At 35.4% G+C, this 27,894-nt stretch overlaps 1 protein-coding gene across 1 annotated transcript in view; it reads right to left on the reverse strand.

The window, feature by feature from the left end:
• Positions 1–27,894, reverse strand: part of LOC150109435 (transmembrane protein 164) — a 177,982-nt gene that overhangs the window by 90,896 nt on the left and 59,192 nt on the right. The gene's annotated exons all lie outside the window — the stretch shown is intronic.

Raw genomic sequence — 27,894 nt, forward strand, 5'->3', positions numbered from 1 at the left:
TTATTCTCCTTACTTTTTGTGGAATTAACATGTATAAGATGCAGAAATTCCTTTCTTTCTTTTTTTTTTTGCATCTATATATAGCTGCACAAAGACAATAATATAGTATGGCAACAGTGTTTTGCAGTCTAAACTGTGAGCAGGTTCTCATGTTTAACATCTAGTCAAACACAAGCCACTAAAAAAAACCGAATTACCATTCACATTAACATCTGACAAGAACAATGATAAAGTGTTCTTAACAACAGGGTGACTACTGAGAAAGTGGTACCAAAACAGATTATTGTACCACTTCATCATGAACAAGAAAAGTTCAAATCACAAAACCTTCACAGGAAAAAAAAAAAAAAAACTCACAATTTTTAAAATTCACTTGCACAAATCCTTGAACATTATGGTAAGGAGGTACTATGAATTGTACAAGGGAATTATGAAAATAATTCTTCTGTACATGCAGGCTTGGAGTATGAGTGGCCTTGAAAAATGTCCATTCATATTTTGTTCCTTTATCCTTTTACCACAGTTTAGTATATAGTCATGTATGATGAAAGTTGTATTCCTTATGTAATCACGTATACAATGGATGAGCCTTTTACAAGTTTCTTGAAGCATGTTAAGCAGCACAGAGTAACTGAATTTTTGATGCATGAAAACATGAGCACTACTGAAATTCACTACCAATTACAAGACTTTTTATGGGGAAACAATTGCAGATGTGAATACTGTACGTTGTTGGGCATGAAGAAATAGTGATAGTGGATAAGATATTAATGATCCATCACAAAGTGAGTGGCCAAAACCTGATTTCACTAAACAGAAAAATCAGTAATTAGTCAGATGGGTGAATACAATGGGAGGGCATGTAAAATCCAGTTATAACTCCTTAAATTTATAAGGCTTGTTTTTTGGAATGGTGCAGAAGACATGCATCAGCAGATTAGTACAATGAGTGCAAATTGCATAGTTATTATGGGACACTTTAACTTCAGAGACAGACTGGAAGGAGGAAAGATCAAATGATAGGAAGGAAATGGAATTTACACACTTACTGAGAGATAATTACTTGAAGCAGAATGTGATGGAAGAGACTCATGGTACGAGAGCATTGGATTTGATTACAGGATCAGAAGACCTGTCCATAACTAAAATGACTACACTGCCTCCATTGGGAAAAGTGATCATCTGGTCTTAACTTGAGAGGTAGCAAAACATGTGGAAATTCCAATTACGAAGGGGGTATATGTGTCACTAAGGCAGGTGACTAGTTGTGTCAGCCACAGGGCTCCGCACTTGAAGCACTGCTGTTTAATGTGTATATAAATTATATAGGAATAATATGAAGGGAGATATTCAATTATTTGCTGAATTTGCATCTACCTGATGCAAATTCAGGTAGAGTAATAGTTAATCAGGGTGATGTAGCACTTGCAAGATGATTTAAATAGGCTGACGGTATGGGCAAAACATAATGAATGTCAATTTAATGTTCAAAAGTGTAAAGTTAAGCTAAAGTAAAGATTGGGATACAAAGACTACGAACTGTGTACCATATTGAGGGAACTATACTTCAGAAAATTTATGAAGCCAGGGATATGGGAGTAGCATTAACAGAGTTGAAGTGGTCACTCATAGGATTACTTGGTTATTGAAGAACACACTAACAACCAGAGATAAAGAAGTTATCATTCCTCTTTATAAAGCCTCGACATGACCATATCTGAATTAATTACTGTGCTCAGGTCTGGTCACCTGGTGTTTTTTTCTTGAGAGATGCAGAGCGAGTGACCAAGATGGTGAGTGGTTTGTGGAACACTCCCTATGAGTAAACGGATGGTTTGTGGATCGCAAAACTTGGTTGATAGACAAAAAAAAAAAAAAAAGGTGGGGGGAGAGTATATAATAGAAGCATTTAAGTTACTTAAAGGATTTTATAAGATTAATACAAAAAGGAAGTACTTCAGCCGTTTGCTAGAAGTAGCAGGACAAGAGGTCATCCCTGGAAGTTGGGTAAGAGTGTGGTTAGCAAGAGTGTGAGGACTAGAGTTGTCACTTGGAGAGTAGTGAATGAATGGAATGAGTTGCCTGAGTCAGTTGCAAGTGCTTTTTCTGTTAATGATTTCAAGGAGAAGCAAAATAGATGTTGTGTTGATGAGTTTGGATCTCCCACGACGAGTGTTAGGACTCCAGGTAGGTATCCGTACAATAATAATGAACTATAAGCATGTTCACAATTCAACATGATATTGAAGAAATGAGATTAGAAGTTAAGTTTTAAAAGAGGTATACCGTGAGTAGACATATCGATACAAAATTAATAATGGAAAAAACTCACGTACAAAGATTATTTAATAGTATAATTTTCGCCTGTGTGTCACAAGCATCTTCAGTACATTAAGCTCAAATTAAACAATAACTGACAATTCCAAAAAGCGCCACCTAAGTAGCTGGTGTAAGATAACTAAAAATGTCAATAACTTTCCTAAAAATAAAAATAAATAAAAAATAATAAAAATAAAAAAAATAATAAAAACAAATTTTTTTATTTTATTTTATTTTTATTTTTAGGAAAGTTATTGATCTTTTTAGTTATCTTACACCAGCTACTTAGGTGGCGCTTTTTGGAATTGTCAGTTACTGTTTAATTTGAACTTAATGTACTGAAGATGCCTGTGACACACAGGCGAAAATTATACTATTAAATAATCTTTGTACGTGAGATTTTTCTGTTATTAATTTTGTATCGAGATTAGAAGTTGTGGAACAACATCCTGGAATTGGCTCTATCAGATTTCTGATTTTCTAGGATAGTATTCACTTTGAAAATAAGGATAGGTCAAAGCAGAAGTGAGAAAATAGTTCCAAATGCAATCCAAAGAGTTTTACTGCAATTGCTAGAAAAAATTTATGTAGTAGAGAACATGTAAGGAAGGGAGGCTATATTTGGAAACTATATGAAAATGAAGTAAAGACTTAAATTTTTTTTTTCTTCCAGTGTATCTCTTTTTTCTCTCTCTCTCTTTCACAAAGAGATGGTGAATAATAAACTAAAGATAATATTGTTGGAATAAGCAGTAGGGACCCCTGTCACAAATTGTTGTTACATTTTTTTTACAGGTGATACATGTTCGATAAATGGATAAAAGAAAAGGAAGGCAATATTGTATTAATCAAGACTGTGAGCAAAAAAAATAGGAAAGAAATTAAAGATGATTCAAGTTTAATATGGATGTTTAGAAACACACACACACAATAAATGCAAACTGTATTATTAGATAAAACACAATTCAATATAATACTGCATTAAAATTATTTTCATTATATACAATGGGTACCGGTCACTCACTAGTAATACCTGACTGTAGTACAAGAAGCCTACAGTCGTAAGAAATAAAATGAATAAATAAATCGGGTTTAAACTTTATCTTTGGATAGACATGCTATTCACATATGTAAGGTTCCATTTTTTCAAAACATTTATTTCACTGACACTAATTTGACACATAACATTATCAGTCTAAGCACTAAAAAAATCTCCTTCACAAATTCACTCAATCTATATGAGTTGCGCTCCATTACACCATATGTACCAGAAGAGCAATGACCTGCAATAACACATTCCATCTTTGCTTTGGTGACCTGTGTATATTAGTATATACCATAGTTATCTGACAAGTATGGTATATACCAGGGGTGTTCAACCTGTCGATCACGATCGACCAGTTGATCACAGAGCGATTTTTGGTCGATCTCTTGTGTATTCCTTCTTACTTACAAATTTAATTAAAACTCAAAACATAATATTTTATTTATCATTGTTTTGTATTATTTTTAATTCACTTTAAGTGTATTGCTATTGTTTATTTATTTTTCGTGAAAATTGTCAAATCAGTAATTTTCTTTATAAGCCCAGGTAAATGAATTAATTTGGATCAGTGGAAGTCAAACAGCGAGATGAGTGAATACAATTATAAGCAAAGTGTAAAAACTTGATTGTAGCTTAAATATTCCAAAGCACATTACATTGATTTTTTACTTAGGTTAAGTCCCATGTGAATATTGTAAAAAAATAAACTTTGTTTGTCTCGGTATAGTTTATATCAGATGTTTTTGTAAATAACTCTTTTGAAGCTAACTGTATATACTGCTTTAATAAGAATATGTTAGAGTTAAAAACAAAGGCAATGTTTTTGTTGCCGAAGCTGTACATGGCAGCATTAAAAAGATTGTTATTGAAACTTGTATGTATGAGAAAGGCTTGCAGGCTCTAAATGTAATCATCTCCGAAGTCAGTCAGAAAGAGTTCAAACAACTTTCCGATGGCCGGCAACTTACAATCAAAAGAAAGCGGAGGAGAACAAAAGGTGTGCCGAACTTGAAACTTAAGATGAAAGACTAATACCGATTCTTTGGGGGTTGCCAAACTTCATGCGAGGTCTCAGAGGAGGCCTAATAAAAAGAAACTGAAGCAAACAGAGGGGATCCCGGTTCCAGAATTGCTGTCAGAGAGGAGGCTACCTGGTCCAGAGTCGCAGTCAGAGAGACTGTCTGGATCCATGTTGCTTGAGAGAGGAGTTTCCCCGCTTCCAGAAAGGAGCTTCTCGGTTTGAGGCGTCGCTAGAGAGATACTACTTCTAGGCCACAGACAAGTTTTCAAATTGCCGGAGAAAAGTTTCCAGGCCAGGTTAATGTCTGACATTCACCAGTGTGTCGCGTTTTCATTACAATTTGATGAATCAAATATTAACTTTACTGATATTGCTCAGTTAATGGTATTTATTGGCATGGTATTTCAAGATTATTCAAGTAAAGAAGAACTTTTGAAAATTATACCATTATTAAGAAGGATTAGGGGAGAAGACATTTTTTCAGCATTTGATGAAGTTGTGAAACAACACAAACTTCCGCTTTTTAAACTTGTGTCTATTACTACTCATATTACTAATCAGGCTTCATTTCATTATGTAAAAACGATGACAAATATCCAGATTTTATAACGTACCACTGTATTATTGACCAATTAGTACTGTGTAGTAAAAGATTAAACGCAGAAGATGTTTTGGATATTACATTTAAAATTCTGTTCGAGGAAAAGCCCTGCAACGGCAGTTATTTAAATTACAGGCAGATGAAATAGGGAACTTCTGTTGTACAATAATGTTCGCTTGCTCAGCAGAAGTCAATTTTTAGAAAGATTTCTTGTATTAATTAATGAAAAAAAAAATTTTTCTTGATGAAAAAGGAGATATTTATCCACAATTCAGTGATAAAAGATGGTTGTTACACTTATCGTTTTTAGTAGATTTCTGTACGAAATTAAGCAATTTAAATTTAGAGTTACAAGGTAGAGATAAAAACTTAATTGACATGTTAAGTTCAATAAAAACTTTCCAACAATACTGTATTTTCCGGTGTATAAGATGCACCCAAGAAATTTAATACAATTTTCTGGAAAAAACCTAAACTTTAAAGTATGATTTAAAAAAAAATGGATAAAACAATAGGTAATTTTTAATAGTAAACTGACCTTTCAGAAACCTGCAAAACCCGTGTCACTGTCATCTGACTCTTCTCTATCATCATTAATTTCTTCTCTTTCTTCTTCCTCTTTTTCTTCATCATCATCATCTTCATATAAGAAATGATCTTCATTTCCATCAAGGGCGTTGCTAATTCCACATTTTAAGAAAGATTTTAACAATAGTTTGTTCATTCATTTTCGACCAAGATGTCTTAACCCACTCCCACACTTGAGAGACTGATGGCCGTTTTAGGGCATCAATCACTCAAGTGCGCGAGTGGGCACACTCTGGTGTTAGCTGATGTACACCGGCATTCATCATCCACTTGTTCCACTCTTCGCTCATAAAGACTTTAAAGGGTTTGTTTAAAGATACATCAAGTGGCTGCAGTTGTGATGTAAGTCCTCCTGGTATGACAGCCAATTCAGTATTGCACTCTTGGAATTTTTGTTTGATTGACTCCTTCAGATGAGCCCGGAACTGATCAAATACGAGAAGAGCTTCCCGCTTTAGTAGTGCGGCATTGCTTCTTTTCCATACTTTATCTATCCACACTTTCATGCCACTTTCATCCATCCAACCTTTTTCATGCACATGTACAATCAGTCCTGTTGGTATTTTTTCTTTAGGCAGAGTCTTCTGCTTAAAAATTATCATTGGCAGCAGCTTCGTACTGTTGGATCATATATCCTGGCTTCTGATCCGCCATCTTGTTGCAACGTTGTTCTTATTAAAGGTAATTAATTGTAGGTTGATTACTAATCCAAATATAGGGAAATTTATATTATACTGCGCCACTCTATATTCAGATTAGTCTAAGTAAAGTATTAAAATCAATCATCAACTTTAGCAATCTTACTATTCATACAGGCTAAGTTTAATATTAACATTTTAAAGTTCCCGCTAGGTCCGATAATTTTATGAACGCTGCAGTGAAAAAGAATCAGGCTAACAGCAAATTGAAATCAATAAAACAAAAATTTAATGCAGGATCATATAACATATACATAAACATACTTTGGATACATGATAATGCAAAATTAACTCTGTTCAAGTACTCTTAATATTCACTTAACTTTTGGTATTAAACATTGAGCCTTTAAATCTAATTTCTCCCCAAATAACAAAGATAGTTCCAAAGTTCAATATCACTGAAATTCACAGCAAATATTTTAACAGTTGTACTCTTTAATTTATCACTTAGTCAGAAAATACATAATTTTTGTCATGAGGCAGTTGTCACTTAAGGGAGGGGGGAACTCTTTCAATCTCCTAACTTCAGCTAATCTTAGCAAAACGCCACAACTAATGTTGGAATATAACAGGAAGAACTAATCTTCATTTGTTATCACTCAGTTAGCAAACATTTAATATCTTTAATGGCGGCAGTTATTATTTCAAGGGGGAAAAACTGTTTTATCCTTTGCACATCAGATTCACTAAAGGTACACTTTAAAACTATATTTGCTTACTACTCTCAAGCAACACCATTCAAAAAGAAATCTTCTTAATGATAACTGAATTAATAATCTTCGCACTTCCCAAGTCTTGACGCACTTGTATGAGGCAAGATACTTATTTCTTATTTAGCACTATTCAACAAAGTCAGCTTTCCACTATTCTTCCATAAAATTAATGGAATACCTGGTAATTCTATAACTCCATAGAATTATTCTGAGTTGCCTATTAATTTCGCGGTCCCTTATTAATCTATTTACAGCCTCTAATTCCTATTAATACAGCCTCTTAGTTTACTCAGTGTTGCTAATAAGCTATCTCCTCATCTCTTCTTAATGCTTCTGGTCTACTGTCTCTCTCCCCCCCCCCCCTGTATGCTCTCACTTTTTGCTTATATACCTTCACTTTCTTTCCCACCAAAACTTGTTCTCATAGTCTAGCTCATATCAATTCCATCTCCCCTTGCATACCATAGCTCATGCGCCACCACGCTCACACTATCTAGTTTTAATTCCGTCTCCATGACAACAATTAAAATAAAACAGAAGTATAAGTATTACATAACATTTTACCTTTACATGCAGTAATGAAAATTAATAAAAAAATATTATAGTTATTTAAATTTACCTTCACTTTCATTTACAATAACAAAAAAAAAAAACATATATTACAGTTTACATGAGGCTCATAAAGTTACATACAATTTCTTATAATATTACCGAAGGAATAAAGTAATAAAATAAATGGCATTTACTACAGGGTCCTTTCATTATTATGACATATCCTAAAATTATATAATTAATTAATAACTGATACAGGGCAATTATATGAGTAATACAGTTTAAGCAAGAGATAAACAAATAACAATATTTACAAGTCTTGCTTATGTTATGGAAGATCATGTTGGATTCTGAAAGAAATACCAATAACTTTAATAATTTCTCTTCATTCAGAATCCAACAGTACCATCAGCACAACATTCAAGAACTACAGTGTAGTGTGTTTTTTCATGTCCACTGGTTTTGATTGTAATGCTTTTCTCACCTTTCTCAGCTACAGTTCTATTTGAGGGAACATCAAAGGTTAGGGGTGTTTCATCCATATTGGCAATCTGTCCCATTTGAAAATTGTAATTTTTTCGATGTTGAATCACATATTTATGAAAAGAAATAATTTTGTCTTCATATTCTTTTGGCATTTTTTGACTGATTTTTGTTTTTGTATGTATACAAAGTCCACTGCGTTTTATGAAATGGTAACAGCACGACGCGCCACCTTTAAAATCTTCAACGTTACGCTCACAGGCTACTTTGACTGCATGTGTACGAATAATTTTTGTTGAAATGGCAATGCCATTTTGCCGATTTTCTTGCACCCCTTTCAAAACTTCGGTCTCTAGTTCTGGCCACTTCGCAATTATTCCATGTTCTGCAAGCTTTTCATTATGCAAATTGTTCAAAATCTCCTTCTGACCATGCCAAGTTCTAATCATTTTTTCCGTAGGCGGAGGTCCAAAATGTCTTTCAGCTTCCTTATTCCAGTGTTCTTCTGCATATTTTACAACCTGCAATTTGTAACTTGAAGTATATGAATGTCACTTGTTTTTTTCCATCACCAAAATCTAAGGGGTAATATCAAACTGAACACAAAATATCTCAACACGTCAACTCAATACTGATAAACATCGGTAACTGATTACTCGGATAAGATATTATGAAACTTGAATAGGGACTTCCTGTTCTTAGCCAATGACGCGCTAGAAGTCACCTGAAGGTCACGCAGCAATTTGGTTGCACCATTAACCACCTACAATGATCTTGGAACATAAAAGGGAGTGCGTATGACTTTGAAAAGAGGAAACAATCTTTATCTTCATTATATAAGATGCACCCCATTTTTAAGATGAATTTTTAAGGTTAAAAAGTGCGTCTTAACACTGGAAAATACGGTACTTTTATTAAAGAAAATATAAATGACCGCAAATTTAGACATCTCCCATATTTATTAAAATTTTTTGAACAAAACTAAGAAATGCTTTGCTATGATTTAAAAGAATTTATTCATGAAATAGAATTAGTTGAGGAAGAAATAAATCCAAGGTTTAAAGATTTTAATAAAACTGAAATGATGGTATCTTTTATCAATAATCCATTTCAAGAAAACTTGAACATCACAGAAATTTCAAATAAAATTAGTGGACTGTTTGATATAAACCAAGCTGAAGTAGAACTTGAGATAAACATTCAGAATAGCTTACATTTAAAATCAATAAACAATGAAGTCATTTGGAAGTATGCACATGAAAAATTCTCAATATTAACTGATATTGCACGAAAAATTCTGTCTTGTTTCAGATTGGCATACTTGTCAGAATCCGCTTTTTCAAATATGACCATCATAAAACATCAATTAAGAAACCAAATTACAAATGATAATTTGGATGATAGTCTGAGATTGGCACTTCTTCATATCAACTTGACTATGAAAATATTGCGAGGTCCAAACAATGCCAAATTTCACATTAACTTTTTTTTTTTTAATCAACCAGCATTTCCTGTGTCCGCATGGTTAGCCTAGTGGCTTTGCGCTTCACAACCATATGACTGGAGGAGTGTCCTAGTTTTGATTCCCGTTGACGACGTGAGGAGCTGAAGGATTTTCCTCAGCCATAGCCAAGTTAGCCGGTCTTGGCGTGGACAGCAGGGTTTTTATCGCCAGTTTGTCTAGTGTTTTTTCATACCACAAGCAGGCAAACTGGCCCCGTGAACACACAGAGATACATCCAGGAATACTTCGAGCCATAGGGGTGACCCTTCTATCCTCGTATTTCGGTTACGAAATCCAAGCATGCTTGGAGGGTTGTGGGCCTTAAAGGCCTGTTAAAGCTATTCAGATAGATAGATAGCATTTCCTGTAACTTGTGAGTTTGTAATCAATCTATTGTTTTTTCTGACTTTGGTTTTCCAAAATAGAGAAATAAATATTTTATTCCAATATATGTTTTTTTTGTTGTATTAAAATAATTAAAAGTGATAAATAAATTTTTAAATACACAAATAAAGTTTTTAGTTGTGTATTTTTTTTTAGTTTTGTGCGTAATCAGATATCAGGTTGGGGGAACGTGATCTATATGAGAGAGTAGATCGCGGAATAACTTATATATAAGAGAGTAGATCGCGAATTAACTTTTTATAGAAAAGTAGCCCACATAGTAAAAAAGGTTGAACACCACTGGTATATACTAATAATGTTTTGGAGAAATATGAAAAGAAATCAACCCACCTGATTCTAGATTAACTCAGATATACTACTGCCTTCCCACGTCAGTCTAATTAAGATAGTGCAGAACTAGTAACATTACATCAAAAAAAAAAAAAAAAGTTTTAAGCTACATATCCATGACATGAGGTCCTATATCAAACAAATACACTTTGCACTGTGTATCTGTTTGATATAGGACTGCATATCATGGATGTGTAGCTTAAAAGCTTTTTTTTTCCTTTTCTTTTTTTTTTGATGTAACGTTACTAGTTCTGTACTATCTTAATTAGTATCTTAATACTGTGCCGAGATATTTGCACAACCAAGTTTTCTAAACTACCAGACTTATACAACTAATGAACAAAACATATTTAAAAGCATTGTTAACAAAAACCATGGTAGTTCCCTTGTGTGATTAGTAACCTACTACCATGCCTACACTACTTTGTTGGATTGTTTGAGACATTCAAAAATACATTGAATGGTTTTTAATTTGTGTGCAAACAAGATACCATATCTTTCAATTCCAGTGATTTTTTCCCCCCCTGAAAGCATGAAAAAAAAAAAAAAGCCAGGTTTGTTTATGGGTGAAAGCTGGATAACCAGGAGGAGACCTCCCATGTAGCCTTTTAAGAAATGCAGAGAACTGACGAGAACTTTCAAATCAACATCCAATCCTCACCGTCTCATGTTGCTTACCATTAGTATGAGGTGCACCATGTTCAGCATTCAGGTCAATATCCTTTAAGGAATTTAGCTGACCAAACTGTATTCCTAATGGCTTAAACCAAAGATAAAATAATGGTACATTTTGAAAAATTATGGAGACAACTACCATGTTATAGAGTAAAAACTTTAGTTTAATATAAACCAAAATCAACACTTGACGTTTCGACCTTCATATCAAAGTCGAAACTTCATATCATCTGGAGCATACACAATATATACAGAGAAACAAGCTGCACTACAATCTACATGGTTTGCCAAAGTTACTAGCCAACCGTTACTACAATTATTGGCCTGACCTCTGGTGAAAAAAAATCTCAATAATCCCTAATCTGAACAATGGTGGCATAAAAATTGCATGAATTTGGATGGCACATATTCAGCCCACTTAGTATCTAGCATACTTTAGGAAACTATTCCATACCAATTGGTTGAAATTTATATGTATAATCAATTTTTTTTTTTTTTTTTTTTTTTAAATATATCTATCCTATATATATCAAAGGATAAGTCTTTTTATGTCACGTTTTCTGAAACATTTTGAAACTCAGGGGCTACATAGATTGTCGAGTCTTCAAAATTCGAGTCATCAGAATTCAAGGAGAACGGGCCTACCAGTCCAGAGCTCGGGGTGGGGGCCCCCCTTGAAGACACTACACTCAGGGGATACCCTGATTGTCGAGTCTTCAGGAGTTGGGCGTCATAGGTGCAGCCCCTCCCCCCCAGTATATATATATATATATATATAAACATTTTGCTCTCCATCCCCATCCCAACTCTTAGTTTTGTAACCTAATAGATAATAGTAATAATAGGACTCTAGCTTTGATGTAGTAAAGGTTTTTTTTCACCAGAGGTCAGGCCAATAAGTGTAGTAATGGTTGGTCAGTAACTTTAGCAAACCATGTAGATTGTAGTGCACCATGTTTCTCTGTATATATTGTGCATGCTCCAGATGATGACCTTGATATGAAGGTCGAAATGTCGAGTGTTGATTTTGGTTTATATTAAACTAAAGTTTTTACTCTATAACACAGTAGTTGTCTCCATAATTTTTCAAAATGTATTCTGTTCACCGTGTAAGCATGAAAGAAAGGATAAAATAATGGTACAACATGACAAAATTTTATGGTGGATGGGTCCTGCTGTTTTCATCAGGGAACCAGCACAAACTGCAAAAAGTCAGCTACTGGAACAAACCCCAACTCAACATCCGTAGCATTCGAGATTGACACCATCAACAAAAAGTATCAATGGGAAAGAAATGGTAGCAGAACTGGATAAGTACCATATGGACATAATAGGTGTTACTGAAACAAATAAGACAAAACCAGGTGAGGCTCTTCTAAGAAAACAAATACAAGATGTTATATTCAGACAATAATGATGAGGGAAAAGAAAGAGTAGCTATAGTATTCAACACCAAAAATGAGGATAATTTGAAATGCTAGACAATATTAAATAGAGTGATGTGGACAAATATCGAAATGGAAAATTGGAAAATGAAAATTTTCTGCTTATGGTTCCAAAGAAGGTTCTACTAGGAAGGAAGTGGGGGAATTTTTCAAGGCATCAGAGAAGACAGCTGACACACAAAAGAAAGCGTTTTTGGAAATGTAAGCAGCAGAGTAGGAAATTATTACCATCATCATCATCAAATTCCTGCAATGTACCCACAAGGGGTGTACAGGATATGATAGTACTACATGAAAAAATTATATGATTACTAACTTCCTATCTACAATTTTCCTCCAAATTAGTCTCTTACTTGTCAAGACTCCAACATTATCAGATCTTATATTTCTATCGTCTAAGATACTTTGTACCGTATCAATCCACCTATATCTTGGTCTTCCTCTGGGTCGTTTTGCTGCCAACCTGGCAGAGAACATTTGTTTTGCCAATCTTTCCTCACCCATTCTGTTTAAGTGACCATACCACCTGAGATCAGCTTTGCTAACGCATTCCTGGATGCTGACAATGTCAAGTTCTTTCCTAACATCCTCGTTTTTAATATGATATTGCCATTGATGCCATCTGTTCACACCTATAATCTTTCTCAGAACTCTCATATATGTGGTCTCTAGTCTTTGGTCAAGTGTTTTACTTCTGATCCAACTCTCAGATCCATAGGTTAAAACTAGTTTGAACACTGTCCTGTATACAGCTAATTTAGTGTTCCGACTAATTTCTCTCTTATTCCATATGAATTTATTCAATTGACTTTCCACCATACCAGCTTTGCTGATTCTGTTGTCTATTTCTATATTTAATTTATCATCTTCACTAAAAATCGTGCCTAAGTAGCTGAAATGTTTTACTTGTTCCACAGGTTCTCCATTCACAACACAGTTGACATTTTCAATGATTCTGCCTATTTTCATTGTCTTTGTCTTTTTATTGCTGACCTTCATACCATATCTATTACAACAGCTATTCAATTTAGTCAGAGAATCTTGCAGACTTGCAGCAGATTTATTTAGAAATATAACATCATCCCCATAAAGCAAAGAGCTGACATTAACATCTCCAATTTTGATATCATGTTTAATACCACTTTCCTTCATAATGCGATCCATATAGATAATGAATAACATAGGGGATAATGTACATCCTTGTCTCACACCAGATGTAACATTAAACCTTCTTCCTGTACTTCCTTCAGTTCTAACTGCTGACTTACAACTCAAATAAAGACTAAGTATTGCTTCATATAATGCCCCATTGACACCATATAACTGTAGCGTATTGAATAGCTTCTCTCTTCGCACCTTATCATATGCCTTTTCCAAATCGACAAAACTTAAACAGATCTTTGTTATATTCCCATGCTTTCTCGACTATTTGTCATAAAGTGAAGATCTGATCCTGACAGCCTCTGTTTGGCCTGAATCCAGCTTGTTCTTCACCAAGCTTTTCTTCCACAGTTCTTCTCAATCGTTTCTCAAATATACTTGCATAGATCTTGCCAGGAACACTCAGTAGGGAAATACCTCTGTAATTCTCGCATTCAGTTTTATTTCCCTTTTTATATATGGGTACTATGAGAGCTCTATTCCAATCATCGGGAATTCGTCCCTCTGTCCAGGCCTTCTGAACTATGCAGTGCAGCCACTGGAAGACTCTTATACCACCATACTTCAGCATTTCTTGTCGAATATCATCTACTCCAGCTGCCTTTCCACATTTCAAGGCTTTGATGGCTTTTTCAACTTCAAGTATGGATATGTATTCCTGTTTGCATGCCTGGTCAGTGTTTTTTTACCACTGTGCTGTCATCGCTGCTTGTTTCATTTAGCAGCTTTTCGAAGTAATTACTCCATACTTCAAGGATATCTTTTTCTCCAGTTTTCATGTCACCTTTATCATCTCTAACTCCTTTTACAGCACTCTTTCCTCCATTCCTAAGCTTCTTCAACAACCTCCAGAATATTTTGCCACCTTCTTGATATTTATTTTCTATATTCTTGCCAAAGTCCACCCATGACTTTTGTTTAGCTAGTTTTACACAGTGTTTAGCATTCTTGCATTTGTCTCTATATTCTCTAAGAGCACAAGCTGACTTATTTGACAGGGACTTTTGATATGCTTTCTTCTTTTCCTTCACTGCCTCTTTAACTTCTTGTGTCCACCAGGGAGTTCTGATTTTTTTTATCCTTGCAGACAACCTCACCACATGCCTCTCTGGCAGAATCAATCAATGTTTTCTTCAGAGTTTGCCACTGAATCTCCAAGGTTTGATTCCTGTTCTCAAACTCTTTCATTTTTTCTTCAATAATCTTTGTGTATTTTAGTCTACAGTTCACATCTGAGAGCTGCTCATCTTTTATTTGCTTTAAAACTTTTTTACATGTTATTCTTTTCAATATGAAATTCAATTTTATCCTGCTCAAGACTAAATAGTGATCACTTCCAATTTCAAATCCTATATACACTCTGGTGTCCTGCACCAGGGAGAAAACATCACTATCAACAATAACATAGTCAATGAGACTTTTCTTATTCCTAGCCTCTTCTCTCCATGTGAATTTGTGCACATTTTTATGTTGGAACATGGTGTTAGTAATAACCAGTCCATGTCCTGAGCGGAAATCTAACAGATATTTGCCATTATTATTAGCTTTGCTCTTTTCTCCAAATTTTCCAAATATTTTTGTATGTCTCACAATCATTTCCTACTCTGCTATTTAGATCCCCAAAAAGGACCAACTTTTCCTTTTTCATTGTGTCAGTTGCTTTTTCTAAAGTGTCAAAAAATTCCTCCACTTCTACCTTAGTAGAACCTTCTGTGGGACCATAGGCACAAATAAGTCTCATTGTCCAGTTCCCCATTCTCATATTTGCCCACAACACTCTACTTGACACTGCCTGCCATTCAAGAAGATTAGCCTCGTATTTAATGTTGAATACTATGGCTACTCCTTCTTTTCCTTGATTGTCATTGCCTGAATATAACATTTTGTATTTATTGCTCAGAAAGATCTCACCAGTTTTTGTCTTTTTTGTTTCAGTCACCCCTATTATGTCGATCTGGTACTTATCTAATTCCTCAGCTAGCTCCATTTCTTTGCCATTCAGGCTTCTTACGTTGATAGTACCGATCTTTAACTCTGGTGATGTTGAGTTGGGGTGTGTTTTCAGATTTGTTCCAGTAGCTGACTTTTCGCTGTTCGCCCTGGTTCCCTGGCGAAAACAACGGGGGCCTTGTTTAACCGGGTGACGCCCCAGCCAGCATGAAATTTTGTCGTGTTGTACTATCATTTTTTATTTTGGTTTAACCAATAAGAATACAATTTGGTCGGCTAAATCCCAAATTGCCAGCCCATCCTCGTTAGTTCAGTATCCAAGTAGATACCCAACAGGGTGCACCACGAGAAGGTGAGGATTGGACATTAGGTCAGAAGCACTGGTCGGTTCTTCACATTCCTTTAAAGGCTATGTGGAGGTCTCCTCTCAGTTATACAGCTTTGAGCAAAGCCAATAATAATGGCAAGTACCTGGTTGATTTCTGTTCAGGACATGGACTAGTTATTACTAACACAACATTCTAACAAAGATGTGCACAAATTAATACAGAGAGAAGACACAAAAAATAAGAAGTGTTACTGTTGATATCAATATCTTCAACACTAGCTCAGAACACAAGATTCTAGAGAGGATTTGAAACAGGAAGTGATCACCATTTAGTTTTGAGCAGAATAAAACTAAATATCATACTGAAAAGAAAATTGTATAAGAAAGTTTTAAAAAGACGTTTCCTATTTGCTAATAACCCTCTAAAAGAAACTTCAGAACTTGTTTAGACTATCTCTCAAATATACCAGCCTTATTCATCCTTACCCCCCCCCCTTGCCAATCTTAACATGGAATATTTTGAAATATGATCCTAAACTCTTCCCCTTTTAAACCACAATATGAATACACTATGTTTACTATATGTTTTCCATCTGGCCAATACCTGAGTATCTGTTTCACTATTAAAAACAACACTGGTTACAATAACTGTAACCAGTGTTACAAAACACTGGTAACCTAGCTACCAAATGGATACTTATCCTTTTCAGTCTGCAGAAAACTACTGGTAGATAGATCCACCACCCTTCCCTTACAGTATGGTATTATCAAAAACCCTAGCAACAGAGCTAGAACTATCTGCTTGGACCATATTAGCCTCTTCACTGAAATCAATCATTTGTAGCCAATGGCTTCCCCTCTTAAAATCAACAGTGCCCCCTGCCCATTCACCCAACCCCCACCTCAAAAAATGCAGAACATAAAAAATCCACTGACATTCCCTACATCTAGAGAACCTCAGAAAAACCACATATAAAAAGTATAACAGACATTCTTCAGGTCTTACCAAAAATTAACTACTCGTATCCACTCACCTAAAAGATTCTCTCCACCATCTGAACCATCCAGGGGTCTACAGTATCCCTTACTCAAGCTTAAATACTTCAGACATACAGGAAAAACTGCCAATATCAGTCTACGAAAACCCAGAGAATACATACTTCGTCTATCCTATAGTCATTCCAGGGTGGCAGACCACGCCATGGATATGGATCACCGGATCCAATGGGAGGAAAAACTTTCTCTATAAAGAAAGATTTAAATCAAAAAAGGCTATTTCTGGAATCTGCCACAGCACTATCCCTCAAATGTAAACAAATTTGGCTGCCACCACACTGGCAAAAATCTGGAAGACTGTCATTTTCAAAACCTTCAGCATGTTTCCTCACTGCACCCACACAGGGAATCAGTTAGGACTGTAAGAGCCTGCCTTCTACAGTATGTTGTAGGCTTCCTACTAGGGTGCCTGTGTGCATATGCTTAATACATTTATTTGTGCCCGTGAAGTTGCCTTGATGATGAGGTGGAATATTGGCTTGGTTAATCTAATTAGCTAAATAAATTTAGTTAATTATTAGTTTTAGTGGCCCATTTTATTCCTCTAAATATCAACATGAGAAACAAGCAGTGACAGCCCCAGTAGTAGAAAACAAATCAGAGGAATGCAGTTTGGAGCATATCAATACTTGAGATAGAAATAGCCATTAAACCTCTGAAATGTGGAAAGGTAGCTGAAGTAGATAACATTTGACCAGAAGTGCCCAAAAAAGTTTTACAATGTTTACAGAAGTGCCCAAAAAAGTTTTACATAATTCAGGAGGCTTGGTCATGAAAGTAGAATTCCAGATAAGTGCAGTAGACCTCTTATAGCATCTATCTCTTAGAATTACAGAAAAATTTCCTTAATACAGTAAGATTTATGTAAACTACCTGAGAAAAGAAACTATGGAAAGGAAGCTTGGAGAAGAACAAGCTGGGTTCAAGCCAAATAGCAGTTGTGAGGATCATATTTTCACATTAAGAAATAGTTGAGAAATCACAGAAATGTAACAAAGATCTGTATACTTAAGTTTTGTAGATCTGAAAAAGACATGTCAAAAGGTGCCAAGAGAAAACCTCTTTAAAATGCTATAATTACAGTTGACCCTTGAGAACGCAGGTTTGAACTGCATGAATCCACTTATACATGTTTTTTATATGAAAAAATGTACTGGAAAATTTTTTAGAGATTTGCAACAATTTGAAAAAACTCACAGACAAATCACGTAGTTTAAATATTTAAAAAATTAAGAAAAAGTTAATATATGTAGATGGTAGTCTATTTTATCATTTACTACCATAAAGTATACACAAATCTATTATAAATTAAAATTTATCAAACACTTACATTTGCACACAAACACTTACAGATCATACATGGCCATTTGCAGTTGAGATATAAGTAAACAAACGTAAAGATGCAGTATTAAATCATAACTGCATAAAATTAACTGTTATTAATTAGTTAAATTAATTAATTAGCATAAATTTTTATAACAATTCATTCATTAGTATATAGGCTAGGCTAACTATAAAGCAATCATATTGCTGCTGCTTTATTATCAATGCATGAATCGTTATACATATAAATGAATATGAATAATTTTTATTTTTATGGCTATTTAGCCTATTTTTGTTAAGGAGTGCCCCTTTTATAATGTTATTGGCTTTTTATTCAAATTTTAGGGCATTATATGTTTTATATAGACATATATGAAGAATATATAGAAGGAGAAATTCGAACATAGCTTTGTAGGATGTTGCTGGCTGTCTTATTCAGTGGCATCCCAGCACGTGGCGATATACATTCATCTGCAAAGGTTTTTGTGTTTTAGCAGTTCATAAGAAAGATTCCGGTAATTGGACCACATGTTTATTAAGCTAAATGAAAATAAAAATTATTTTTTATTTTCATTTAGCATAATAAACATGTGGTCTAATTACCGGAATCTTTCTTATGATACATTCATCTGCTGTTAAAGGAAGGAAATATGATTGAAAGGAGGGGGGGGGAGGGGGAATGCAGGAGTAGAGAGAGATATATCAGAGAATTATTGGTGAGGCAAGGAGTATGTGAACTTTTTGAATCACGAGCTCCAAAGACACACTGTCGAAATGGCTCATACCCCATTACTCCCGCTCCTGATCTTATCCCATCATATCCTTCTCCTTCCCCCAGACATTTCTATTTTCATTCCCCTCCCCCAAAGTATTCTCTGTCCACCTTTAATAATATAAAAAAAAACAGGTTTTTCAAAAAGTTCACATATTCCTTGTCTCACCAATAATCATCTCTCTCTACCCCACATTCTACAGCCCTCCCCCCTTCCTTTCAATCATACTTCCTTCCTTCAACAACAGATGAGTAGAAAGCCAATGACATTATAAAAGGGGCACTTCTAAACAAAACATAGGCTACATAACCATAAAAATAATATTTGCTTAGAGAAGTAACATGGAATTTTCCCCAAAATAATATGAATCTGGATATATTATTTTGGGGAAAATTAACATTAAAATTAACAACCCGAACCTGTCTGTTCAGGTTGTTTAAGGTTGTTTTGTCCTGTGGGGCTCTAATGTTATGATATCGCTTTCTGGCTTTATAAAGGTCAATAAAGACCTCAATAAAGGTTGAAACCGGTCTAGGTAGTGGCCCTTCCCTTAATGCATAGCAATATACATGTCCACAAGGAGATGTGCTTTGCATTATGGGAGATACTGAGATAAGGAGTGATGAGAGCTTGGTCCACCTTTGCTTAGTTGCCTGGTGTTGCACCACCTTACCTCAGTCCTGAAGTAAGGTGGTGCAACAGGCGCAAACTTTGTTTGCTTACACTTAGATAAAGGATTAAACTAAATTTATTATAGTCTAACCAAGTGCAAAATATAAACATCTAACATGTGAGAACCTTTCAAACTCACTGGCAATTTTATCTTTCCCAAATGCATGTGCCATTTTCACAGAACAGTGTTTTACAAATTCACCATCAGATAATGATTTTTTTGCTTTTGCTATCTCTGCACTTACAAACAATACCAAGAGTGAGCTTTTTTGTATTGATGTTGGTTTAGTAAAAATAGATCTCTGAGCACTAACCTTTCTCTTCAAATTACGTACAATTTTAGTATGTACTTGTACAACGTATTCTTGGTATTTAGCGGCATAGTGCTGTATGTAGTAGCGTTTGAGGTTATATTCCTTGTGCACAGACAATATTTGCAAACACACAAGGCACTGTGGTTTGTGGTTTGTTGTCGTTATTGTTTATAAACAGAAATTCATTTTCCCATTTCTCCTGAAAGACCCATTTTCTTCACAGATCTTACGTTTCTTACTCGTAGTACACAAAGGTTGAAGTAACTGACTAGGGGACACAAACTGCAACAATAACACTGTTAACTGTGAAAATGAGTCTCTGAAACTGATCACTGTATCCAGAGCAGAGCAAGTGACTTTCAATGATGCATTACTCTGGAGCGCATAGAAATCTACCACTGCCACTACAACTTGCACAGAGCAGCAGTAGATTTCCCATTCATGACTTGAGGAACCTTTATCTGGTCTCTTTCGATGAAAGGTGAGTTAGCTGGTCTCATATGGAGATAGGTGGGTTTTTTTTTTCACCTGGAAACTTTGGTTTTTAGTTTCCCAGAACAGACAAACCAGCCCTGTGAACAAACACAGATTACAGTCAGGAATACTTAAGAAACGTTTTCTTTCCCAGCCATAGGACTGATTTTTCAGCTATGCCTGTCCTGAACCAGGATAAAATATGGGGGAATGAGATGGTGCCGTACCTTCCCGTAAAAGATGTTCACGGCTGTTGTATCGTCATATGAAATAAATAAGGAAAGCGGCATTAAACCTGATATCAAAATTGGAGAAGTGAATCTCAGCTCGTTATTTTGTGCAGATGGTGTTATACTAAAATCCAGTACAAGTCTGCAAGATTCCCTAGTTATTATTATTATGACACATCCAAGGAGTCCAAAGACTCATCGACAGAGGGCATCTACTCTACAACTTTGTCTCCACCACTCAATTCACCAACTGCATAATCCACACCAATGCCATCTATCACCGCCACCCACTAGTATTTTCACAGACAATCACAATCATTCATGCCCAACACAGGATTAGAACCCTCAGCCTTTTGGTTGGAAAGCAGATACACTAACCACTTGGCTAACCAAGCTGGCTATATTGAATAACTGCTGTAATAATTTCTTCATGAAAATCAGGAATAAAAAGGACTGACTGAAAATATGCAAGAACACTGAAAACATCAAATGTGTCCTGAATGGAGAACCTATAGAATAATTAAAATATCAGCTATTAAGACACAATTAGCAAAATTAGTATGACAAGTAGTCAAAACACTAAACTAGCTGTATACCTGATAGTGTTCAAACTTATTCATATATATATATATATTTTTTTTCTTATCCATATTATTTACATTAATGATATTATAACACAAAACGAACTAAATTATAAAAGGATGTTTATTAACTGGCTTTCAAACTAGCATCTTCAGAGCAAAACAACATGTTACAGTTTACATGCAACAACGAGTTAGTGAAACAATTCAATCAAATTGTAAAAGGGATGCAGCCCCATTAATCTGATTGAGGATTTTCCTGGGATAGAGAGAGATATTTTACCTCTTTCTAGCTAATGTTTACAAGGAATATTTTGAGAACAAAATACTTACCACAACTACATATAAACCCTTAGCATGGCTACACTTTATTAAGATGTGTTTGTCATTTGGCCTTATGGGCAAGACACTGCATTCTTTTGTAACTTACCTAAACAGCTAACACCCCAAACTTCACTTCACAGTAGAAAAAGAATCTAATAACTGTTTGTCTTTACTCAATACCTTAGTCACTTTTAAAGGGTTAACTATCTTTTTCCATTTACAGAATGCCAAAACACACACACACAAGGAAAATATCTACATAAACAATCACATCATCCAACCAAACAGTATGGTATTCTAAGAACACTTATATTGTGTTAGGGGAAATCTGTTCTAATGATGCAACTCTTTCCACAGAACTTAATTACCTTTGCTATATTTTCCTTGCCAATGGCTATAGTTCTTATACAAAATAGATAAAATACTACACTGCCTTTCTACTTTTCCCCTTCTCTTCAAACGCACAAGAACAAAACCCGACTATTCCTATTTCCGATATACATCTGAAAAGATAGCCAAAGTACTAATAAAATATAATCTTCATGCCCCAATCACGCTACATGCCAAATTAACAATATGGAGAATACATTTGCTACCATTATTATGGCAAGTCTGGACTGGCGCACCACACTTTGGATTTGATCATCCATTCGCACAGGATTAGATGGAAGAAACCCAATATGCAGTTTGGAAGTATAATCACTACAGGTCAAAAAGATTATTTTTAGACTCATCAATGGCTATGAAGCATTAACTAACCTTAACAAGTATGGCTGCAATAATTTGCCAAATATTTGGGAGACTTATCCTACAATCAACTCTTACACAACTAATATTTCTTGTTTACAACATTAGAGGGTGCAAAATTAGAAACAATTCTAATTGTTTCACACACTCCTTGTCGGGGTATACTGTAACATGTTGCTCTGTGCTCTAAAAGTGCTGGTTTGAAATCTAGCAAAATATAAGCCAGTTAATAACATCTTTTTATAAATTAGTTCATTTGGTGTTGTAATACTGTTAAATTAAGTTATGAATACGGTCCAACACTAAAGCTTGTCTATTAGACAGTTTAACTTATGAATCTGAGGGTTGGGTTAGAACTTAAAACACTTGATCAAAGACTAGAGGCCACATATATGAGAATTCTGAGCAAGTTCACTCCACTGATCTTTCTAATGTCCTTATTAAAACAAGGACATTAGGAAGGAACTTGACATTGTTAGCATTCAAGAATATGGAATCAAAGTTTATTTCAGGTGGTATAGTCACTTAAACAGAATGGGAGAGATAAGGTTAGCAATATAGCCACTGCAGTGCAATTGGAAGAATAGTGGAACATTGCACCCTTAGATTGGAAAAGACCTGGGTTCAATTCTCACCATGATGAGGGGAATCCTTATATACGGGCTTTTTCAGTTGTAGGTGAGTTAGCCGATCTCATAAGGTGGTAGCAGGGTTTTTTTCTCCTGGAAACTCGGGTTTTCCATCCAGCGTACAGACAAATCGGCCTTCAGAACACACGCAATTTACAGACAAAAAATACTGTTGTTGGTGATGACTGGCAATATATGGCATTGATGGTAGTAGTGTCATAGTTGGAGAATTGGGTGGTGGTGGAGAGGACGAGATATATTTGACGAAGTAGAGTAGTGTGCCCTCCCATGATGAGTCCTTGGACTCCCTGGAAGTGTCATGTAATAATAATAATAATATATATTTGTTTTATTTTTTGCCAGGATGGCTGGAAACGATCTGACAATACTAGAGTCCTGGCAGATTAATTTGGAGGAAAACAGCTGACAGAAAATGTTAGTAACAAAGTAATGTTTTCATGTAGTACTATCATAATATCCTATGCATCTCCAAGGGTATATACCAGGAACTTGGTAATGCTGATTACCTTGCCTTGAAGATATTCAGCATTGGAGTGCTGACCATCAACTGGGACAACACATTCGACTCATTCACCACCAATAATGCAAAAAAACCTTTCATTTCCTTATTCACATGACCTTCATACAGTTTCTAGGGATGAGTTCTCATTCTCTTACCACTCATTACCATATGAGAATAATACCTATATCTATCTAATAGGCAACTCTCACGAACTTAAACATATCATATCGCCTCTACTCCTATATACCAAATTTTGGTAAAATATGGAGACTACTATACTACTGGGTTGTGAGTAAACTTTATTTTCCCAACTTTCATAGTGAAGAATTTATCGAGACAAAAACACACATGGTGGAGTAATTACTCTACTTATAATTAAGAAAATAACACTCAACATTTCGACCCCTGTATCAAGGTCATCATCAGGAAAGCATACATATGTACAGTATACTAGCTACATGACACTAAACAAAAGTGAAATAAATCTAAATGCTTTGTTAAATCATTTTTCCTAGCCTGAACATCTGGTGAGAAAAAAAAATATATATATATATAAATATATACTATTGGGTTGTGAGTAAACTTTATTTTCCCAACTTTCATAGTGAAGAATTCATTGAGACAAAAACACACACTGACTGTCTACACGTTTTGTGGACTTGGAGAAGACATATGACTGGGTTCCTCGGGATACTGGCAAGTAGTACAGGAGAATGGCCAACTATTAGCTACCATCAAGTCCCTGTATGAATGCCCGGAGTTTTGCACCAGGGCAAACAGCACAAAGTCTGAACCTTTCACAATTTCCGTTGGCCTCCACCAAGGGTGTGTTCTGTCACCCCTCCTTTTTGTAATATTTATGGACTGGATTGATAGGCACAGCCGAGGCAGTGAGTGTGTCAGAATTGGAAGATGTAGCATTGGACGTCTGTTTTTCGCAGATGACCTAGTTCTGCTTAGCTCTTCCACAGATGACCTCCAGCGGACCCTGGATAGGTTTGTAGCTGTTTGTGCAGAAGCTGGGATGAAGATCAGTGTGGCCAAACATTTGTGGTCTCAAGACAACCATCCCAGTGCACTCTACACGTGAGTGGAGTCCCACTGAGGCAGGTGGAGAAGTCTAAATACCTTGGGTCCATATTCATGAGTGATGGAACGCGAGACGAGGAGCTAAATACTCGGATTGGCTCTGCGGGAGCTTGGCTGTTCGGTAGTATTGAAGCAGGAGTAAAGCCAGAAGGCAAAGCTGGCTGTCTTCAATACAGTCCATGTCCCCATTCTCACCTATGGTCATGAGAGTTGGACAATGACTGAAAGAATGAGGACACGAATCCAAGTGGCTGAAATGAAGTTCCTTCGAGGGGTTACAGGGCTGACAAGACTTGACAGTCAGAAGCGCTGCAATTCGGGAAACCCTCAATACTCAACCGTTGCTTCTCCGTGTTGAGAGATCACAGTTATGTTGGTATGGGCACCTGGTCAGAATGCCAAAAGAGAGGCTCCCCAGCAGGCCCTCTTTGCCAAGCTAGAGGGTGGGAGGCCATGTGGAATGCCAAGGATTCATTGGATAGATTATATCCAAAACCTTGGGTGGACATGTTTGGGAGTCCCACCAGAACACCTGAGCTTGGTGGTGGAGGATCGTGACTATTGGAAGTTCTTTTTGCAGCTGCTTCCCCCACCCAGTTAGGAAAGGTGGGCCTTGAAGATGAATGAATATACAGGAATACCTTGTATAGCGTGGTTTTTGGTCTAACACGGTTTTTATTATTACACTAACATTGTCAACACTGACCGGCGACTCCCAGGCACCGCAAGTGACAGTCGAGGGCCACGTTTATGCAGTAGTTATTTAATTGGCTCTCACGTAGACACGTTCTTTCCCCATGACATTTTATTATTTACGTTAATATTAGTATTTAATATTTTTTTATTATTTAAATATGAGTGAAAAGAGACAAAACAAAGAAGACACTGTTGGAGTAACAAAAAAACGCAAGCGAAGAAAACATTAGAGAAGAAACGTGAAATTATAAAATGTCACAAGAATGGCGCTTCGTTTGCTAAAACAGCACGTGAGAATTCAATGAATGAGTCAGCTGTATGAACAATTATTCAGAGCAAAGAAAAGAAAACAACATGGAATGAGCACCACTTCTTATATGTCAAAAGTGATCAAGAGAAATCGATCTTCTACAATGGAAAATATGGAACGCCTTCTAATGATCTGGATTGAAGATTGTAATCAGAAAAATATTCCTTTGAGTCAAATGATAATCTAGGCAAAAGCAACAAGTCTATATGACAAAATAAAAGAAAATGGCAAAAATGAAGGAGGTACAACCAGTGAAACTTTTATAGCAAGTCGTGGGTGGTTCTACAATTTCAAAAAGCATATGGGACTCCATAACGTATGAATCCAAGGTGAAAGTGCAAGTGCTGACATTAAAACTGCAGAATTATTTCCCAATGAATTGAAGGAGCTTATTGAATAGGAAGGCTACACATGTGATCAAATTTTTAATGTTGACGAGAGTGGCTTGTTCTGGAAAAGAATACCATCGTGCACATCAGAGAAGGAAAAAACACAAACTGGTTATAAAGTGTCAAAAGACCGACTGACACTTTTACTAGGAGGTAATGCATCAGGTGATTTAAAATTGAAGCCACTGTTAGTGTACAGAGCGGAAAACCCAAGAGCTCTTAAGGGCTTTACAAACAACAATTTACCTGTTCATTGGCATTTGAATAAAAAAGCGAGGGTGACTAGTTCAATTTTCGAAGACTGTTTTAAAACTTGTTTTTGCCCTGAAGTCAAAAGCTATTGTAAAAAGAATGATATTCCTTCAAAATTTTGCTTTTATTAGACAATGTGCCAGGCCATCCAACTCTATTGACTGACTTAGATGAAAATGTCAAGATTCATTTTTTCCCTCCAAACACAACATCAATTCTGCAGCTGATGGATCAAAGCGTTATCTCTACTTTCAAGGCTTACTATTTAAGACGAACTTTTGCTCAAGCTATTAAAGCTGCAGCAGAAGAAGATTCTTGGACTTTGAGTGAATGTTGGAAGAAATTTAACATAAAAGATACCATTCAAAATATTTAATGAATCTTGGCAAGAGGTGACTCAAAGCAACATGAGAGCCATATGGCATAATATCTTGCCACCTTGTTCAAAGGACTTTGTTGCCTTTGCAACGCAGAAAGAGAAAATCTCAACAAAAATTGTGCAGATGGGCAAAGATCTTGGTTTTACAAGTTTGGATTGTAACAATGTGAATGAATGTATTGATTCTCATTCAAATGATCTGGATGATGAAACCCTTTTGGAGTTGGAACAACAATGAGCCTATGAAGCAGAAGAAGATGAAGATGACCCCACTGATGTCATGGTTGAAGAATTTTCCTTTGCTGATCTTTAACTTTTGTGAGAAAAATCGACGAAGCTTCCGACTTTCTCATAAATGCTGACCCGAATTTGGAAAGAAGCATCAACGTGAGACAAAGTCTCAATAATGCCATCAAATGCTACAGAGATCTAGTTACTTGAAGATACAAAGAAGACAAGGATGGTTTAATTAACACTAAAAGACTATTTTAGTAAACAGTAAATTACTGTATGCTAAAATTGAAGCAATATTTGTTTTGTTTTCTACAACTTTTATATCAGTTTAAAAGGATTTTATTGGTTATTTAGTTAATAAAAATAACATTTTTTTTTTCATTTTTAAAACATTTTTATTATCCTAAATTTTTTAGGATAATATAAAGGTTTTCAATTTAATTTGTAAAATTAAATTGAAAACCTTTATAAATAGACCTCGAACAACAAGGTTTTGCATAGCACGGACACTCCTTGGAACCAGTTAACCGTGCTATACAAGGTATTCCTGTATTAATAAATTTTAAAAAATATATATATATAAATATAAATTAACATAATAAAATATATTTTTATACATATATCAGTATAATAATATACAGATGATAGAAAAAAATTTTCTAAATAAATAAAAATAAAGTTTTATAGCAAAGCTACATTAAACACATTTCTACAATCCTCTTATATTAACCCGGCATTAGTTGGGTGGGGTATCACAGACCCCAAAGATTTTAAATCGACTATAACTTTCTAATAATGCATGGCAGTGAGACATGTCTCAGTATAGCTTCCCCTCCCGTAACCCGCTACTCGATGCCATAGATGACAGGCTGTTGCGAGCAACCAAGTTTAAGTTTAACAAGCAAAATATGACTCTCGATCACATAATTCCAAGGTGCCCCGACTGTGCAATTACAGAAAATGAAAATTTTTAGTTAGTGATATCATTGGAATCTCAAGGCTAAATGTTTATTACTGTATTAGCTTCTTATAATATACAGGGTGTTCGGGATAAATTTGACAGTTTCGTAAGGAAAAAGAA

The sequence above is a fragment of the Typopeltis vanoorti genome, chromosome 2, assembly GCF_054136105.1.
Source record: "Typopeltis vanoorti isolate ZY-2024b chromosome 2, IOZ_Tvanoo_1.0, whole genome shotgun sequence".
Taxonomy (NCBI): domain Eukaryota; kingdom Metazoa; phylum Arthropoda; class Arachnida; order Uropygi; family Thelyphonidae; genus Typopeltis; species Typopeltis vanoorti.